The sequence below is a fragment of the Rhinopithecus roxellana genome, chromosome 21 (assembly GCF_007565055.1).
Source record: "Rhinopithecus roxellana isolate Shanxi Qingling chromosome 21, ASM756505v1, whole genome shotgun sequence".
NCBI lineage: Eukaryota > Metazoa > Chordata > Mammalia > Primates > Cercopithecidae > Rhinopithecus > Rhinopithecus roxellana.
This window is the reverse complement of record NC_044569.1, coordinates 73,750,675-73,771,946: the sequence shown is the minus strand read 5'-3', so window position 1 is coordinate 73,771,946 and position 21,272 is coordinate 73,750,675. Positions and strand designations below refer to the sequence as shown.

General features: G+C 36.9%; 1 protein-coding gene and 1 long non-coding RNA gene across 2 annotated transcripts in view; one reads left to right on the top strand and one right to left on the bottom strand.

Moving 5' to 3' along the window:
* Positions 1 to 4,467: 4,467 nt before the first annotated feature.
* Positions 4,468 to 21,272, bottom strand: part of LOC104676056 — a 268,747-nt gene continuing 251,942 nt past the window's right edge. Inside the window, exon 3 of the long non-coding RNA XR_004055686.1 lies at positions 4,468 to 6,439. This is a non-coding gene — a long non-coding RNA (uncharacterized LOC104676056). The remainder of the gene's footprint in view (positions 6,440 to 21,272) is intronic.
* Positions 9,867 to 21,272, top strand: part of CHST9 (carbohydrate sulfotransferase 9) — a 272,442-nt gene continuing 261,036 nt past the window's right edge. Inside the window, exon 1 of the mRNA XM_010380742.2 lies at positions 9,867 to 10,074. The gene's annotated coding sequence lies outside the window, so the exon portion shown is untranslated. The remainder of the gene's footprint in view (positions 10,075 to 21,272) is intronic.

The window sequence follows — 21,272 nt, the reverse complement described above, 5'->3', positions numbered from 1 at the left end:
ATTCGTAGTTCCAGCTACCCAGGAGGCTGAAGTAGGAGGATCGCTTGAGCCCAGGAGCTTGAGGCTGCAGTGAGCTATGATTGCATCACTGCATTCCAGCTTGGGTGACAGAGCAAGTTCCTGTCTCAAAAAATAAAAAAAAATCTATATTAACTCAACTGTTGTCTATTGACATTCACTATCAACATATATAAATCTGACTATCTATTTAAAATATTCTGGAGGCTTCCCCTACACATAAAATGAAGTGTGGATGCCATGTCCTGTCCCAACCACCCTCATAGCTGGGCCCCTTCCACGTCTTTAACCTCAGCTCAAGGTGTCTCGCCTTGCCACAGTATTTGGCTTCCTTTCTTTTCTTTAAATATGCCAAACTCTTGGATCTTCACACACGCTGATCCTTCTGTCTGAAACACCATTCCCCAGGCTGTTGGCTTAGTTTACTCCTTCTCATCTTTAAGGACTCTGCTCAAACATCACCTTCTTTCTTGTTACCTCAGTATCCTCTCCCCCTATTAACTATTGTAGAACCCTGGTTATTTCCTTCATTAAAATTTTAGTCTTTATTTCTCTTGTTTATTTATTTGTATGTTTATTTGGTATTCTTTTCCTGCTAGAATTAATTAACATGAAGGTGATTTTCTTGTTTATGTGGCAATCTTCAAAGGGCACTGTAGACATGGAGAAGCTCAATAAATATTTGTTAAATGAACAAAAGAAAAGGCTTCTCATATATATATGTACATATATACACCCATATATAACATATATGTAATATATAGTACTTGGTGCTTTACATTTTAGCCCATTTCTTTTTTTTTCAGTAGTTACTAACTATGGCTTTTTTTAAAAAATTTTTATTTCAATAGGGTATAGGTGGTTCTTAGTTACACGGATAAATTATTTACTGGTGATTTCTGAGATTGTAGTGCACCTATCACCTAAGCAGTATATACTGTACCCAATATGTAGTCTTTTATCCCTCACCCCGCCCCGCTCAACCTTCCCCTTTCCTGAGTCCCCAAAGTCCATTATATCATTCTTGCGCCTTTGCATCCTCGTAGCTTAGCTCCCACTTACAAGTGAGAGTATATGATATTTGGTTTTCCATTCCTAAATTACTTCAATAAGAATAATGGCCTCCAGCTCCATCCAAGTTGCTGAAAAAGACATTATTCCTTTTTATAACCGAGTAGCATTCCATGGTGTATATGTACCACATTTTCTTTATCCACTTGTTGGTTGATGTAGCTCATTTTCTTTTATATTTTAAAGATATTTTTCTTTTATAAATCTTGAAGACAGCTTAAAAATGCTAGATTATTTGGTCTTTTCCACGGATCTTATTTTATATTCAATTCTTTTTTTTTTTTTCTTTTTTGAGACGAAGTCTCGCTCTGTCACCCAGGCTGGAGTGCAGTGGCGCGATCTCCACTCACTACAAGCTCCGCCACCTCCCAGGTTAACGCCATTCTCCTGCCTCAGCCTCCCTAGAAGCTGGGACTACGGGACTACAGGCACCCACCACCACGCCCGGCTAATTTTTTTGTATTTTCAGTAGAGACGGGGTTTCACCGTGTTAGCCAGGATGGTCTCGATCTCCTGACCTCGTGATCCGCCCGCCTCGGCCTCCCAAAGTGCTGCGATTACAGGCGTGAGCCACCGCACCCAGCTAAATTCAATTTTTTTTCTCTTCTTTTTTTCTTTTTGAGACAAGGTCTCACTGTCACCCAAGCTGCAGTGCAGCAGCACAATCACAGCTTACTGCAGCCTTGGCCTCTCAGGCTCAGTAATCCTCCCAACCTCAGCCTCCCAAGTAGCTGACATTACATGTGTGCACCACAATGCCTGGCTAATTTTTGTATTTTTTGTCAAGATGAAGTTCTTCCACATTGCCCAGGCTGGTCTTGAACTCCTGAGCTCAGGCAATCCACCCACCTTGGCCTCCCAAAGTGCTCTGATTACAGGTGTGAGCCACCACATCAGGCTTACAATTTAAATTTTAAAACAAATGCTTAGCAGAGGCCGTGTTTATTTTGCTAAAGTGACAGACCACTTAAGGTATCCATGGTATCTATAAAAATTTACTAGTTCTTTTCGTCAACAGACATGCTTCAAAATATTCAAGTAAAGTACGAAGTAATAACAAACACTGAGCTTTTCTTTAACCTCCCTAACTTGATGCTTTTTCGTTACTCATTAAGGTCACTTCTTTGCTGCTTTCTATTTCATCCTATGTGATATAGTCATTTGTGTATTCAGCACCTGTGATAGCTCATTATGGTTAAAAGTAATGCCATTTTGCTGCATTGAATCTGAAAGGTGATTTAAAAGTTTATTTATGGCTAAGGAGTGGTCGTTGAACATTCCATTTTCATGCTTTAATTCCTGATATTTTTCACATTTACAATAAAGTTGTCAATTGGGGCATATTTGTTTCTAGATTTTTTTCTTTTCTTTTCTTTTTTTTCTTTTTGAGACAGAGTCTCGCTCTGTCACCAGGCTGGAGCGCAGTGGTATGATCTGGGCTCACTGCGACCTCCACCTCCTGGGTTCAAGTGATTTTCCTACCTTAGCCTCCCAAGTAGCTGGGACTACAGGGGCATGCCACCACATCCAGCTAATATTTGTGTTTTTAATAGAGACAGGGTTTTACCATGTTGGCCAGATGGTCTCAATCTCTTGATCTCCTGATCCACCCACCTCGGCCTCCCAAAGTGCTGGGATTACAGGCGTGAGCCACAGCGCCCAGCCTGTTTCTAGATTTCTTACGCAATACCTTTGCTTTCCTTCTTGCTACTTGTTCACATTGAAACACATTTTACTTTTCTCTGCTATTAAAATCTTTAGTCAGCATAACCACAGACAAGGGCCAGCTCCTGTGCTGCGAAAAATATCTGCACACCTAACCCAGAAGTGTAAACAGTGTTCAGAGGTAATAGGTATTTAATTCATTTGCTTTTAGTTGTGGTTGAAAAAAGATAGCACACGAGTTCTATAGTTTCTTGGCAAATAACATAGACGTGATTTAGTACTCCATGAAATGCAGTCGCATGTGTCTAAACAATGGAGATCGGATATCTAGGTGCAGATTTGTTAAATGGTCCCTCTAATCAAGATGAAAAAGAAAGCTTGAAGGATGTATCAACTGTGACATTGTGAAAGCTTATAAAATTTGTGACCCAACATCAAAAATTAGACTGTATCACAATGTACCTACAATAGAGGAGTTTCCGTGCATGGAGATTTTTACAAAATAAGATTGATATTTGAAAATCAAGAATTAAAGTGCCCAGAACAATGGCTAGCTACTACATAGAACATGAGGCAACAAGATAGAAGAAGAAAGGGAGATTTATCAATGTAATAGTGATGTCACTTCATTGAGCTATTTTAATTCAAAAATTAATTCATAAATGCCTAAATCTAGGATTTCCCATAAACTGAAATATGAAAACGTTCTAAGGTAATTGCATTAGGACACATTCCTCCTTGGAAATTTTATTCTTAGGTGTTACCATGTGTATTAAGAAATGTATTGAAGAACAGACTTTAGCAAGAGATTGTATCTTGAACTTACTTTTTTTTTACCTTATTAACTAAGCTTCAGGTTATATTCACAATTATAAGCCAGAAATAGCATCTTTGTTTTCCCTCTAAAATAAGGTGGCCTTTCAAGTTCTAAATCCCACTGTCATTACCCCTTACAAGTACAAGATGTAAATATCTAATAGACACTTGCTTTTCTAACTGTTAGAAGAGGATCTTAAAAAATTTTATTACAAGGGGAAAAAAAACTTTTAAATAGACCAACTATCCAAATGTTATTTAGAATAGCTATATGTAGACATAGATTCAGATGTAAATAACTAGCTAAATAAAAACATAAGCTTAATGATACTAAGCTGAATTGGTTTCATTTTCAACTCACTTTAAGTATTATCATTAGAAATAATATTTGTAGCATACTGCTAATATACTTATTTTATGATGCTACTGAGCACAAATTTTCTTTTACAGTAATTTTTCATCATATGTATTAGTCTTCAAAAATCATTATTTACCTTTATTTGAAAAAAAAAAAATCCTTCCATTAAGGACAACACACTTTGAACAGTAAACAAAATCCCTTCCCTCAAAAAGGCTAAGTCAGTCACCACGCTCTGTGTCCCTCTGGGCTGAAATGATATTAGATTTGGTGAGGTGAGCTGTATATCACAAGTACTCCCAGTGCTGGAAGAGGAAATATTTCATTGCATGGGGTGGCGGATGGATTTAGAATTACTCTGTACCCACAAATGCTATATTTTATCTTAGGATACATCATTGACATACTCTCTATTTCATCAAATTTCTTACCAGCTTGCCTGTTACCTGCATTCTCTCTTTCAAGTATACGTACACACACACACATACATGCGCGCACGAACGTGCACACGCACATCATTGATAGAAATCACAAAGCCATTTTTTCTTTTTCCTTTTATTCACTCCCAGCAGATCTTTCTTTTTCCTGTAAGCTTACCACTTCTACATTTAATGATATGGGTTTTGAGTTAATTATTTAAAGGAATCACATCTTGCTAATTTTTGTATACAAGACACCGGCACATAGTGTCTATACTGACTAAACAGGCCAAGCTTTCTGAGTTAATTAATAAAATATTTGGTAAGAAAAGGTCCATCAGTATCTTATCCCTTGACCTGACAATGTCAAAACATACAGGATGGAAGGTATCTCATTAATTCAGACCATTTCAAATCAATTTTATTTTGACTTAGGGTCTTGAAATAAAATATCATTATCTTTGACTGGCCATATCAAAAACTGAACCCAGTTGGAAAATATATGTCCAAATATTGGTTTAGAGGAAAGCATAGCATTTTTTTGGTAAATTGTTCACACAGAGTTTTCCCTATTCCAACCACCTATCAAAAACCATCAAAGATGTAAAATATAATTTCTTTCTACAGAAGAACATTTATATTTCCACATTTTATCTATTTCCAATTTAGGTTTTGCTATATACACACATTATCTCATAAAAATTATTATAAGACTTCATTGTTTAGGACTTAAAAGTAACTATTAGGAAAGGTTTTATTTTATATTATTTCAAAAGGAAATTTATACTTGCTTAGTTTAAGAAATTACATGCATAACTTCCTAAGCAACTTTGATTTTCCTAAACTAACTGCAAGCATTTCTTATTCAATCAACCAATCAATATATATTTATTGACCTGCTCTTTTTACCAAGACTATGAGGTGCTGACTGTTCTAAGTTGTTTGACCTTGAATTATTGCTTTGCTGGGGCAGCTGATATATAATAATAATGGCAACACATCTTGTTTCATTTTTATTTACTTATCATTATCTCTTAGTTTTTCTGTTTGATCAGTATTTTTCGTACAACTTAAAATTTATAATTCTTTAGGAGTCATAGTTCTTCCTCATTGACTACTAATTCTATGCTCTTTCCATAAGGCATTTTCCCCTTTGCATTCTGCTTTTTCTTCCCAATATTCTTCTGAACACTTAAATTGTGCTTTAGTTATAGATATTTGGTCCTCGATTTGTTCTTGCTTTTTAAGAAAATACCTTCCTTAAAAAGTGTTAAAGACCGAATCAAATCTTTTTTTAATTATGTCTTCCTCACACAATAATTTTGATCTACCCCAAATTATAAAATTTGCTATACCTCATGCTATGGCAGGAGGTAAATCATTATGTTTCCAGATCTCTCCTTGACTGGAAAATCTTAATGCTTTCTCTTTTCTCCTATTTATTCCTGATGCTACAATGATTTCTTCTTAAATTCCAGAAAGGAATTTCTACTTTGTACAATACCACATTCTGTATCCTGTAGATCGACTTCTGGTAGTCAGGCCTTTGTTTCTCTCTTGTATTCACATGTTTTGTTGTTGTTGTCAATTTCTTCTACTGAAGAAAAGTCTGCATCAGCCTTTTATTTCCTGATTACAATTCACTTTAAATGTCACTACACAGATAAATCAATATGTGAAGGTGAAAATGACTTGAAGAGCTTTGTCAAGGTAAGTGTTCTTTATCAGACATCGTGGGAGTTTTGAAACCAGAAGGATCCTTAGGGCTTATGGAGTTCAATGACCCTCATGCACTGCAGATGAGGAAACTGAGCCCAGGAAGAGAAGACTTAACATGAACAAATCCTGTTCTCCAAGACGCTTTCTATTTCATAGCACTAATGGAAGCTTTCTAAAAGTGATTTAAAATTTTTAATAGTTGTTTGTTTTTATGTTGGTTTTCCCCAGAAATATCTGGATATGGTGGATTTTAGCTTCTCTTTCAAGAGTTTTGTCACTCTTTTCTTCCGGTTCAGTGGGCTAGCTTGTGTTCACTTGACCATGAATCAGCATAAATCACATTCTATCATTTTTTTCTAGTTTTGTTCCTATGCTGCAGAATAAAAGCAAGATAACATAAAGGGAAACTACTGTAGCTACTGGACTATCCTCTATTGTCTTGTGTAAAAATATCTCTTTCCAGATAAATATATCCCTGCTTTCCCTGAAAAAATAGTTGGAGTCATAAAAAGGTTTACGGGTATTTGCAACACCCACATGACCTGGCATATTGTGCTAAATGCATTTCTGCTGAATTTCGACTTTGGCCATTCATTAAGCCAAGTCATCATTAACACCTTCATGATTAAAGTGTAAACTCAAAAATAGCAAGATGTATCCCTCAGCAGTGTCATGCTGATACCTTAAATTAGTTGTTTTGTTTTGTTTTTTGGCACATAAGGAAACCAGGAAAATATCCTTTCCTACTCTTTTCCTACCTTTCTAAGTCACCTTACACACATTTTTCATCTGTGTGAGCAGCTCACTGAAGTCATTCTTTATACTACTAGTTACACTTTCAAAGTTAAGTTTAACTTTGTTGTTGTGCTTAGCATAACGGTATCAGCATTGTATATCTTGTCCAAATAAACCTGAGAATGATGACGTCTTCCTTCTATAAAGGCACTCTTGCTATTGAATATACCTTGAGTTTTGATGTAGAAACCATGTTTATGGACCATCATTGTTACTAACCTATTCATTAAAGGAACAATGATCCATAAGCTTCACACTTGCCCAGAAGCAGTCAATAGTTAAACATTTTAAGAAATTGAAAGAACTAAACAAAATAAATAGACTGGAGAGTTTAGAAACATGCTGTGAATCAATGTCTTAGAAACAATTCACTGTGTAAAATTAAATTAGTTTAACTCCAAAATTAAAAGGTAATATTTTCACATAGCAATATAACTTCCAATCAAATGGCATGAGAAGATGCATCTTATACTGGTGCTTGGTATATATTTTAGGTAATTTTTTGTTCCTTTATTCATCAACATTGGATATTAATAAAATTTAATTTTCTATAATAGTAATTCTTCAACTTTTTAAAATCAGTTATAAACAGAGGTCTAGGAATGAAAGACAGCCACAGTTATAAGTATTTGATTTGCTGTGATACATAAGTGAATAAAATAGATTCTAAAGACTGGAAAACCCCATAATGGACTAGCAATGTCTAGTAGCTCATCAATCAAGCAAATTCAGTAAGTTGACCTGACCATGCCCATTTCCCCCGTTAGCTACTAAAACTTTTCAATTTATGCTCATTTTGAGCATAGAACTATATTAAAATACAGTTCTAATGATATTCTTGCTCAACTTCAGAGAAGGCACAGGCCACAAAATTTGCATGTCTTGCAACAGGCAAGAAGTAGAGTTCACGTATTGTGAGGCTGGCCTGAATTTCCTCACTGCTGTGATATCATGGATAGTACCAACTCCAATAATTCATAGAACATGGATGGATACACAGGGAACCAAACCAAGAGCGAATAAGTTAAATGGTTAGTTCATTCAAGGAGCACTCATGAATTGTCTACCAGGCATGTGTCAGTTAAATACAGCTCAAGGAACACTAGCTTGTTTCTTTAAAAGTTCAACTCAAGAAACATGTATTCTATTGGAGAATGAGGATCTGTCCTATATGAAGGACTGACTCTGGGTTAAAAGTTAATAAATCAGCAAGTTGTATTACAATGGTTTGCTTTTGTGGAATGATTTGTTTACTTTTTTTTATTTTCCAAATTTTCAATAATGTGTTTATATGGCATTCATAACTTTAAAACTCCTTTACAATTAAGCTGAAATAAAAAGAAATCTACAAAACAGAACAAAAACCCCAGCAAATATACAAATTAAAAAAATTAAACTCTTATTTCTGTTCAAGTCCTTTGCCCATTTGTATCAGGTTATTTGACTTTTTGTTGTTGAGTTCTAGGAGCTCTTTATATATTCTGGATATTAATCATATCAGAGATCTAACATTGTCAAATTCATAGAAGCAAAAAGTAGAATGGTAATTACCAAGTGCTAGAGGGGAGAGGGAAAAGGGGAGCTGTTTGATGGATAATGTTTCAAGTTTGCAAGATGAAGAAATTCTGAAGATCTATTTTACGACAATGTGAATGTATGTTAACGCGACTGAACTGTACATTAAAAATGGTAAAAATGTTTTTTCCCCAATTTTTAAAAATGCATGAAAATAAAACACTTGTGACAGAATAATAAAATCAGGCTCTGTTTAAAAAGAAACCAGCATCAGGCAAACAAGTTCTATAATGGTAATTCTTCAAATAACCAAAGTTCACTACTACCAGATGTGTTATTCCTAAACCATTAATAAGAATAAGACTTGCTGGAAATGCATAAGGCTAATATTTCAATTTCAGCAAAAACAACAACAAAATTCTAATGTCGTAATAAGGTAGGTTTAACTAGTTAATGCTTTTTTTTGAAAAAAAGTTGAGGTTTTTTTGTTAATTTATAGAAATCATCTGAATGCAAAATAAGCAAACAAGGATTCATTTATTTTTATTTGCCCTAGTTTGGTCAAATTGTTGCTAGCATAATGTTTAGGACTAATTTTTAAACCTTAGTGAACCATTTTTATTTTTTCTTTTCTCTCTCTCTCTCTCTCTCTCTCTCTCTCTCTCTCTCTCTCTCTCTCTCTCTCTCTCTCTCTCTCTCTCTCTCGGCAAGGTCTTTCTCTGTTACCCAGGCTGGAGTGCAGTGTCAGGATCAGAGCTCACTGCAGCCTTTTACTCCTAGCTTCAAGTGATCCTCCCGCCTGGGCCTCCCAAAGCCTGTTGTTTCCTTTAATGATTTTAAAATGTTATTCTAGTGTTTGGTCTTTGCAAAGCCCTTTAAAACCGCCAACTTCAGCTTGTCCGATTTTGAAATCTCAGCCTGGCTCAGGCTGAGAAATCTCCTAGGTCTTGAACATTATAAATGGGTCCTAGGCTCATTTTGAGGGAGTCCTGGTTTGCACAAACCTGCTGCTGAACTTAGCCGTACTTACAAAAAGCACTTTATTGATCTATTATAATTGATGTATTAAAACAAACAAACATCACCTCCGGTCTGTAAAGCAAAACACATTCTGACTTTGGAGTTGATGTTTGCGACAGCCTTCTAACCTATGGATGTACCCCTCAGGACTGCGTTTCTAGAAAAGCTAGGAGAAGACCCCAGGGCAGGGGAGAGGAGAGGGCGAATTGGGAAAGAACTGCGAGGGTAATCACTTCCTCGACAGGGCATGGGGTGTTACGTGAGCCCTGGGATGCGGGACTAGGAGGGAGGGTGAGTCGCCAGCGGAGGCGAGGCCAGAAAGTCAGAGGAAAGAGGGGACGAAAGAGCCACAAAGGCAGAGCGGGAGAAGGCAGGGCGGGCAGCGGGCGCGAGGGAGAGAAAAAGAGGGAGGCGGAGCTGCCCGGGCGGGCGGGGGCGCGGGCGGGAGCGGGCTCGGAGGCGGCGCAGCAGCCCCAGCCCGGCCGGACGTGCGAGGGCCAGGGCCAGGGTGAGCGCCCGACTCCGGGCTGCCCCGGCTCCCGTCGCCACGCTCAGCTCTCAGCCACCTCACGGCGGCCAGGAGTGCGCGGGAGTTTGCCCTGGAGCGCGGGGAAGTTTCCTCCGAAGCTGCGCTCCTGGAACAGCAGCACCTGCAAGCGCCCGGCAGCGGCCCGCGAGGTAACCGCGCTGGAGCCGGGGCTGGGGCTGGGGGCACTGGAGGGGCAGAGATGACGGGGCACTGCTGGGTACCCGCGCCGGGAGCGGGCTCTGGTGGGCGGGGACGTGCGGCCTCACCTTTCCAGGTGCTTCGCCGCTGGGGATGCGGCAGGCATCTTCCTTTTCCGCTCTCCCCCGCGTCCAGTATTCCAATCCACTTCCCTTCACTTCAGTGGACGGAGGACAGGAGGTGGGAGGCGGGAGCAGGAAGGGATCCTGACTTGGAGGGGGCGCTGGAGAAGGACGGCCGCGTGAACTTGTCAGCTACCTGAGCTGCCTTCCTGCGCCCCAGCGGGGCACCCTGGTCTCCGAGATTCCCGAGTCAGACCCCGCTTGGGGCAGGCAGAGGTTGGAAAGAGGACGGCAGGAACAGCCTTCAGTTTCTGCTGCCAGTCTGTCCAGTCCTCCAACGTGTGTGTGGCAGAAAGACGAGCATCTCTGCTGCGGGGGTGCCTCCTTTGCGTCAGTCTCAAACTCCGCGACCTGGCTCAGGCTCGGGCGCAGGCTGAGAGCGAGGTGGGAGGGAAGTTAGGGGGACTGGGAGGCCAGGTACTATCGTGGCCAGAGCAGAGGGGTTAGGAGAGGCGATCTGAGGAGGGGACTGCAAGTGGGTTGGGGAGAGAAGGAATGGTGTGTTTGTTTCTGCTGCTGTTACTTTCACAGCGTTACCTGCTGCCTCTTCTGCCCCATTTGAACATCCTGCCTATCAGCATGTTTCTGTTAGAAGGTGTTATGGTTGATGCCTGTCAGGAGTTATTTCCAACTAAGTTTACAGGTGCTAAGTCTAGAGCTGCAGGCCTTCCTCCTTTCTCTCTCTGCGGTCCACCCCCAGCTCCCTCCCACAAACAAACTGTGCCTGAATAATTCCCAGAGTTTCGAAAGCGATGGCAAGTGAATAATATACAATGTGTGTGTGACTTTTTTCTCCCTCTTATGCTATCAGATTCAAATCAAAACGCCGTGGATGCTTAATAGGACTCCCTTTTTGCAGTTTTTCTGATAATTGAGAGTATTACCAATGTTTATTTTTCTTCGCTGTAACCTCAGAATTGCGTTAATCTATCTTTGTGCAATTTTATTTACATTGTTATTATTCCTCTCGGTTTGAAGGCCGTGGGCCTCTTTTCAACTCACATATACACACCCAAATGCAGTGTGACCATATTTAGTATTTATCTGTCTTCTGATTCAGTTGCTGGGCACCTGCTAATTGCAGTACCTAATCATAACACCATATGCCTGCCAACCAACGTGAGGATAAGGTGAATGCTATTGTTTTTCATGGGCAAGAGCACCCTGAACTACCACTTTTTATTATTGCTCAAAGGGTTTAAGAGCTTGAATCAAAGTGAATCAAATTTACAAAGCAATATTACAATTCTACACCATACGATCAAACAGAATATGATTCCTAGGCACTTACAGTTGACTAGTAATTGAGGAAAAATTAAAATCCCCTCATCGTATGGAAAGCATTAAGATTGCACATAGTCAATAAGAAATAGCACACACTAAATGCCCCCAGAAAATGAGAAGAATGTTCCTTCTACCTCATTTGGTTTTTATCTCCTTCATTACAGTACCGTCCCCCAGAAAATGAGCACCTTGCATATAGATGTTGGTATGTACTAACTAAACACCGTATTTTTTAATACAGAGGCTTGGTGATAGTCCAAAAACATAAATGTTTTAAATCATTACCAACCATCTGTTCTCTCCCACTCACTTACAGCACAATGTTTTATTTTCACAGGTATCAAAACGTACTTACTCATTTCATACATTCCCATGACTATCCTGAAAGCTGTAATGGTATCCAGTGTTGACCCAAGTTCAGTAACTGTTGTGTTTGGCTTATTACACCATAAGCTCTGCTTCTTTTATTTTCAGTGAAAGAAGACATTCTAAAAGTTTCAAAGCACTTGGCCAAGGCTGGTGTATACTCCAGTAAAAATCTGATTGCTTCCCCCCACCCCAACCTTTTTGTTACCAGAGAGAAGCTGGAAATTAGTGCAGCTGCAGGGCCCTCCTGATGACCTTCTTTTCCTTTCTTCCTGGTCACAAGAGTAGCATTTGATGCTCTGAAGCAGGGCATTAAACAGCCCCGTGACTTCAGAAACCTTGTGTGGTTTCCAGGAGAGTGTAACATCTTCCAAGGAAGAATTCACAAAATAAGAGACTAACTTACTTTTACAAACTCCAAATTCAATAAACCTAAGAAACACACATTGTTTCCCACATCAGTATTGCATATGAATAGCATAGGAGGTGAGATAGGTAATGAATAACATGTTTACCTGTATAGTGTTCTTTGTATTTGAATTTGGGAATCTGGATGAGTTGGGATGTAATCAGCAGATAGATTCACACTCTTTGTTTTGTTGGTGTCATCAGTAAAGCAAGATTTGAGATATTCAGTTCCCTATCCAAGAAAGGCTTCCCATTTAAGGGTGTTTGCTCTAATTAGAACTTCAATATTAGGGTATGTTATTCAAAATTTAGTTACATAGTAAATCCTTTGTTCCTTTAGCATAGCCAGCACATTAGGAAAATTCTTTTCACTCAAACACAGGCGCAATATCGCAAAGCATTTTAGTATATTTTGAGGAAAAATATAGTGATGATTTCACACTTTGTAAATAATTGATATGTACTTGAAGATTATCGGGAACCAAGAAAAAGTGGGGCATTATCACCGGCTATACTATTCTATACTGCTGTTTGCCTTGAAAGCGTTAAGATTCTCCTAACTTAGAATGGCTTTCGACAGAATAAACCCGAACTACAGATAATTTTGAAAGTAAAGTTGCCTTTAAAAATATAGTCTAATTAAAACCTTTGGATATTACATAAGAACATGTTACATCTTATGTTTCTGTATACTAAAAATGAATTATTGAGGAGAAACAGTTTCACCATGTATAGTAAGTACTCTGAATTGTTCATGTTAATGAGAGAAGTAGAGGCAAAGATAATGTAAAATCATGGTTATTTAAAAAGTCATTTGTGTTTGCCTTTGGAATGTATTGCATGTTTGGTTTAAAAAAGATTTTCATTGTTATTGCGGGCAAGTTGCCTTTCTAATTATTTTCTTGTGTTTAGGTTAATTTTTAAATGAGCTTTCATACCTCAAATACCAAAACCCATTTGTGGGGAGGTGGGGAAAGTGGGCAGACTGCCCAGAAATGAGCTGGGTGGCAGAAGTAAGCAAACCTGGTATGAAAACTTTGCAGGAGTTTATATGTCATTCAAATAAAGATGCTAAAGACTTGATTGTATACCTGTTTAATGAATATGTGTTAAGGATTAGATATGTTCCTAGCAAAAATAAAAGTCTTATAGTCAAAGTTTGAGAAATTCAATCCCACTTGACGTGTAACAGGTGGTCAGTATTTTTTAAAAAGTGATAATGGTTTCTCCTGAAAACCAAATAAGAATGTATTAATGTATGCATCTTACTATTAATGCACTGCATTTTTAAGTGTTTTCCTAAAGCATATGTATGTGTTTGGCGTTAAATGGCATTCCTAGGCCTTATATATTAATACGTCCTTTCCAAGAGAAGGAATAGCAAGAAGCCATCTAAATAAGGGATATGGTCCATTTGATCTTTGTACCTATGCGCCAAATCAAAAACACATTTCATCAAAGAGAACCTCTCAATTATTGTTACAGTGGACCAAGCTAGATAAAATAGTTGAAGTTCAGCAAGACTGCCAATTTAACAGATTTCTATTGTGTTTTTCAAAAGCTCTAGGGCAAAATTGGTTGTAAATAAGTTACTTGAGCGAGAAGCTGATTCATACCATAGCATTAAACATCTTATTTATAGTCAGTTTTTAGTTGGACATAGATTTTGTTGAATTGTTAGTTCTGTGGACTGTTAGAATTTAGAAAACCTCTGTGTGGAAGGTTAGAACTGCCAAAAATATATGACGGGAAAAGCAGATAAGATCATTTTTATTTCAGATATTCACAGCCAAACTGTAACTTTTACAAAGTAAGGAGAATGGTGATAGAAAAGTAGATGTACCCTTCAGAATAGAGATGATGTTCTCATCATAAATGTGCTCACTACATAAAGTGTAGGGATGCTTTTTTTTAAGGAAACATTTTCATTTTTTATAAGGCATGGCATTTTTTAAAGACTTGACTGAATATTTTCAAAGAAATATTGTGGTTGGAAATATAATTGAGACCCACAGGATACATTTTATATACATTTATTAAAGGAATCGGTTTCTTCTTATCAGTGCCTAAGTCTTAGGATCAAGATTATGCATTTTTTAATAGAGCTGGAAAGAACCTTAAAAGTAATTTATTCCTGTGTCCTCATTTTACAGTTGCAGACATAATGGGGACCTACAGTGATCATGATGAACTGCTAAAGGTCACACTGGCAGTGGCAGAGCAGAAACTAGAAACCTGGTCTCCTGACTTACTCATCCAGCTACCTCTTAGAAAGTTAGATTAGTTAGGTAGGGGAGTTAACTCTTTCTGGCATCACGGTATCAACTAATACGTGATAGTCATGGAATGAAGCAGTACAGAGGTAAATGTAGAAGGCTTGTGATTTGCTGTCTTCTCTTATACACTGAGTAGCCATCATGGACCAGACTTTGGTCCTTGACTCTCGTAGACTCTCCTCTTTTTTAAAAGCAAATATTTTATTACTCCCTTATTATCCTCAAAAGCCATTTATAAATAATTACAGAATATAGTAATTTTTAAAAGCTAATAAAATAAAAGTAATGTGTAATAAAATGTGTATTTCACTACTAATGCTTGGGGATAATTCTACTAGACATAGTAAGGTCAGCGCTTGTATGAATATATGATGAATAAGTTTGAATTTAAGACAAATAAAACATCAGAAGACATCTCATGCAAGAAGTGCACGAAAGTGGAAAGAATGAGGGATAGACTTAAGCTAGTGTTGAGATACCAACAACCCAGACTTATTTGTATGTGAAAACCGGAAGAACGAAGTTAATGGTATAGGGAAAATTTGCCAAGTCAAATGTAGACTCTTGGAGTGAGAAAATTTTAAAGTATGATATTTTGCAAATGAGAGAGTAAATACCATTGATATGCTCCACTAAAATCCCAAAATTACTTTCTGGAACATTTCCATGTTGTTACTAGTGTGAATTCTGTTTCAGGAGATGCAGGTTACTCACTGTATTGTCAGTAAGTAAAATACTTCGAAAATAAAAATTACTGATTTGGTGCTGAGTTGGTCTTAAGTTTAATTTCTATCAACATTATAGTCTATCAATTCTAGAGTTAGAAGATAGAGTACATGAAATAATTAAACTATTACTGTAAATTGCTTGGCTTTTGGTGGGAATGTAAATAAAATTCTTAATTATAATTATGTACCAGATTCTACAGTTTGATATTCATAACATTTAGTTCAATAGGACACATAAACTTTATATGGAATATTTTTAGAAAAACTCATCATTAAATTGGACTGCCTCCCCCATATACACTAAAAGCCTATAGCACACCACCACTATCACCACCAATAATTTGTGACAACCCTGAACATACCCAGTCCTACCTAAAATATATTGTAGGGATGTTACTTGTCATTATGAGAGCTATAGAGCTAGATAACCAAGATTTTTATGTAGGCATGGATTATTTTTCGTGCTCCTACCTATCTATCTTTACTTCTTTTAAGTAGGACCATCCCATTTGTTCACTGATCCCCTGGCTCTAATGGACCAGAACCATAGACTTCACTGCCCTCAAGCAGGTCATGTTCTAATCTTTTTCTGTCACTGTCACCTTTATAAAAATTATTCTGGTCCTTATTTCTCTTAGGAATCTATCTTTTCTGGGTGACAATAAGTGGTGACCAACTGAAGTACATGCTGGATAATATTTTAGTTGTCTTAGGCCTTAACTTTGCTTAAATGTTTATCTCCATAAAGCACTGAAAGTTTTCATATATATATGTATACACACACACACATGTATATACACACATATATACATGTATATATAGACGGACATTATCACATACATGTATGCATGTATGTATATGTATATATGTGCATATTTATGAAAGCATATATGTATACACACATAATTTTAGGCTTTGAGAAAACAGGAAAGGAGATATTATTAAGGCTTATATTTTTAATGCCCTTGAAACATGCTTATGCAAAAAAAGAACTGCACTAGTCCAATACTGGAAGTTATACCACAAAACATCGTGCTATGAAGTATGCTTATAGTAAAAGCCCAAAAGCTATTACCAACCCAAATAAACTGTTATATTAGAATTTTGTTATATTGTTTGTGATAGATGTATCCTGTGCTACCATATTAGAAGTTGAGGGGAAGGGGTGTGGTCAATTTTGTCCGTTTCGGAGGTGTTTAATCTTACAAAAGTAAGAAAGTAAGAAGTCTACTGGACTGTAACTTAAGATCTGCTCTTGAAAATGAAGAGTTAATATGAAATGTCATTTGAGTATTAGCTACACCATCTTGAATTTATCAAATTGTGAGATATTTTTTCTTAGATTACTTCCCAGTCAGGGTGCATCTTACACGTTTTTAGGCCGTTGTATATCTTATTCTTTTTAAAGAAAGAAGCTTTTTAATGTAAGCGCAGCACTTGAGATAGAAGTCAATAATATGTGTGTGTGTGGTGTGTATGTGTGTGAATAACCAATTGCTTTGACACAATCACAAAATTCTCTACATAGAAGGGCATGTTTTACCTAATCAAGAGAGGCAGCTTTCCCTACAAAGAGGATGCAGCAATTGTACAGAACACAATTTGATCTGTGATTGTTTTCTGTGTATTGTTCATTCTTAGTGAAAGCTTCTTGGTCTATTGAATTGCCCAACATTCAACCTCAGACTGACCCCTAACTTTATTTGGTCTGCTTTTGTTACAATTTCTAATGTGAGTATAGTGGTGCAATGGGGATTCAGAGAAGATGAAATTGAGGTTGTTGGATTTGGGAGGTGATAAGGAAAATAAGGTGTTTCTTTCATTTGAACAGCACAAAGATCTATATAGGCAGTGAAATTTTATTGGAATATCTGCCTTTTACTCTGCTTTTTATTTTTGTATGGAATAGAGGGAAAGATTGTGAAAGTAAAACCCTCCTTCCTCTTTGTACTGTTAACTCTGCTATACAAGAGAAAACCTTCTTTGTCAGAATAAACATATATGACACATTCCAGTCCCATTGTTCAGAGAGCCTCCTTTTACTATAGTACTTCAATGCTACCTAAACTGAACTCTATAACGCTAAAGAATATGGGTAAGAAAAGGAAAAATATACCCAGCTAATGTGGTAAAATTCAGAAGCCTCTGTTAGATATATGTGAAAATGGGAAAACCAAATAAGACAACACTGTTGATTCAAATGAAGAATGTGATACTTGTCCATTAATTTCAGTACCAAGAAGCCCAAAATTCCACTTAGTTTTGTGGTCATTTCTATTGCTTTCTTTTTTTTTTTTTTCTTTTCACAGATGGAATTAAAATGGTGACCTATAGGTCCTGCTTACTTTAAGCAAATATAGTCTGTAAGGATTTAGATAAAATAATGATGTTCATTATATACTTTAATGAATACATTTTAAAATTAAATCGGCACAGTTTTAAAGAAATGATCATCTAAATTAATTTAGTTTTTTTACAGGATTCTTTGACAGTAGATTAGAAGGAAGGTAATTTTTCCCCCAAAAGATCGATTTCTCAGGTTATTTAAAAAAATGCTTAGGTGTTAGTGACATTTTTTGGACAAAAAGCAGTAAATATCAACACCCTTTTACCTTCTAACATTTGTACTCTATTTTCAATTAGGAATTTTTATTATCAGAGAATGAGATTTTATTACTCCAGCAGGGCTGGCATTCAGCTGGATGCACTGGTACAGTCTTACTGGTTATTTGTAGCTGGAGTCCAAATTGTGCTGATTGTTAAATAATTTAAATACTAATCCGCCTCTTGCGTGATCACTTTTGTAACTTCAGCCTATAAATACACCACTTGCTACTTGCTAAAAGTCGAGCAAATTCATTTTTTCAGATTTTGCAGATCAGGGAATTAGAACAGCATTTAGAATAGAAATGAATTTAAAAGTCACTGAAATCCCAGGTGCCAGAGCTTGTTCATCTAATACCTCAGACCTTTGATTCACCTTGGGGTTTCTCAACATACATATACCAAGTACTATCCAGTAAGAATGCCATGAGATTATTGATATATATTTAATGCAGAGCATTCTATAAAACAATCACAGCTCAGAAAGTCCCTCTACATTGCCCACTTGTAGATACAGCTCATATACCTGGCATTTCTTCTCGTCTATCTTAAAGAAACATGAAATGAAACATGTCAAAATCAAACTCCTGATCTCTGTTCATCTCACCTCAAAGGAGCAGGGTTCCCATAGTCCGATCTGCTTTTAATCTTGATATTACTTCTCCTTCAATTCCATTACCAAGGCTTTGATTTTGACTTCCAAAATTTATTACAAAAATCTACCTCTGCCATCACACAAGTGTAAGGTTTCACCATCCTTTGTGTAGAAAACAACAATGTCTCCATGACTGATCTCCTGGCATTGTTCCCCACCCCAAATTCATCCTCCAATGGGATACCAGATACTATATTTGCATTCAAAATGCAAATATGATAACTGTCACCTTCCAACCACGGAACCACTTAAATAACTACTATTGCTTTGCTTAAGATAAAGACCAACGCTCATCACCTGATTTTTGCAGCCCATCAAGGACAGCCTCCTCCACTTTTATCTCTTTGGATGCTCCCATTCTTCCCTCAGCTTCAGCTGGCTGGCTTTCTTCAAGCTGCCTTAACATTCTAGCTCTCTCCCATCCCCCCATCCCCTAAAACCACAATCTCAGGCATTCCCTAGTTAACTCTTAGTTAACACTTTGAAAATATCAACTCAAATGTCACTTCCTCAAATGAACCATCTCTTATCCCTAAATTGAATTAAATCCCTTTATAAAATACATATAAGTATATACACATTTATGTATCTGTATCCATTGCACTTAGAAGAGTGGCAAATTCATATTTATTTGTATAATTATTTAACTAACCACTAAGATAGGGATCCATCTGGTTTTGATGGTCCTTGTATTCCTAACAAATACTACAATGCCTACTTCAGAGAGGAAGTATAATAAATATTTGTTGAATAAATGTTGAGTGAACATCTCTATCTTTAACTCTCCATGTACAAAGTTATACACATATACCACATGCAAACACACACACATATCCACCCTCACATTCCAATAAAAAATACGTAAATAAGTAAATGAAAGAAAGTTTGTAAGCTATGATGCCCCCACTTTTTTCTTTGTGACCTCTTCAAATATCATACTCCTCGTTCTTCTATTTCTCTTTCCTCTCCATAATTTAGATGTGCTTTGGGTGGTGCTACGTTTACTTAGAAAGTATGGCAGGTCTGTTGAATTTCTTACACCCCCCAAAATAAATAAATGTCCAGGCATGTCTTTATATTATTTCCTCTGACTTGTGAAATCCCTTGATAATTTCAGGAATTTTGAAAGGCTTCACTTTATGGGGGTTTTATGCCCTGCTGTTTGTATACATTCTGGCATTAAGAAGTGGTCTAGGATTTTACCATACTGAAGAAAATGAAAATCCTCTGAAAGTTACCTATTCATATGGCCCCCATATGAAAATCAGGAAGTTTATCTTATTATCAAAAATTAAAATAAGAAAAATGTGAAATTGAAAAAGTAATATAAAAATCTATGTTATAAATTAATGGTTTATATTTTTAAGAATTGCACAAAAGATTCAAACAAGGTATCAAATAGCTAAGGAAGACATGTATCATACTGACGGGTACTTACTATGTTTTAGATACTATGCTAACGTTTCTGACTAAATTCAAAATGTTGCATTAAAACTGAGTTGGGTTAGTACCGTTTTTATTTAAAGCCTTCTAGCTTCAACTGGTTTAGGGGAAACTCTTGAACATTTTGTCTCAGAAAGCAAGGAATTGCTCAAAAACAAATGAGGGCACATTAGAAGGACATAGCCAGATTTAAAAGACTCTCCCTGGTCAAATTTGGAATCTTTTGTACATAAGGGTAATAATGGATGTAATGGATTAGAGCACATTGAGTAAGAAAAGTATCCATGAACCCAGAGTGTGTGAATGCACAGATTGGGTGGAGAGAAGGAAAAGCTCTGTTTCACTGAAGAATACAAGCTGATAATGAAAAGAAAGAATAGAATAATAGAGCCAGATTTTTGCAACCAGCACGACAAGAATAAAAAAAAATCGTCCGCCATTGGGTGAATGGTTGGTGGGGACAGGATATTCACATTATCTTTATGTGTCACCCCACAGATTGCTTATTAATTGTAAAGGGGAGACGTCCCTTTATAGTTGGTGTCTGACAGATGCCAGCTAATCAAATAATCAGACTTCACATTACTAGAAGTAGTACAAACTGAAATCATGTATTTTTTTTTATGATACATAAAGAATGACACAAGTCTCTTCTGAAGTAATCTGCTAAAAATGTTAAACCTGAGTCTAATCACAAGGAAACAATCAGGCAAATCCAAACTGGTAGATTTTCTTCACTACAACTAACATGGACACTTCAAAAATGTCAAAAATGTCAGTGTGATTAACAAATAAAGCCTGAAATATTGTTCAAGATGAAAGGAGACTAGGAGACCTGGCAACTAATTGTAAGACATCCATCCTTCTTGATTAGATTCTGGATGAAAAAAAAAATCTATAAAGGATAATATTGGGACAATGGAAGGCATGTGAATTTGGGCTATAGCTCATATAACAGTATTACATCCCTGTTCAATTTCTTGAGTGTGATCATCATATTGAGGTTATATAGAAGGATGTGTCTTTAGGGACAGGATATATTTGAAAGTATTTAGAAGTGAAATCTCATATCTGCAACTTTCAAATGGTTCAGCAAAAAGAAATGTTTTAAGTGTAGGAAAGGGAGAAATAGGCAAATAATTATGACAAAATGTTAATTTTTACATCTAGATAAAGATTATATACCATTTGTTATATTGTTAATTTTCTGTAGGCTAGACATTTTTCAAAATAAAAATTAGAAAAAATATCCTATGATTTTAA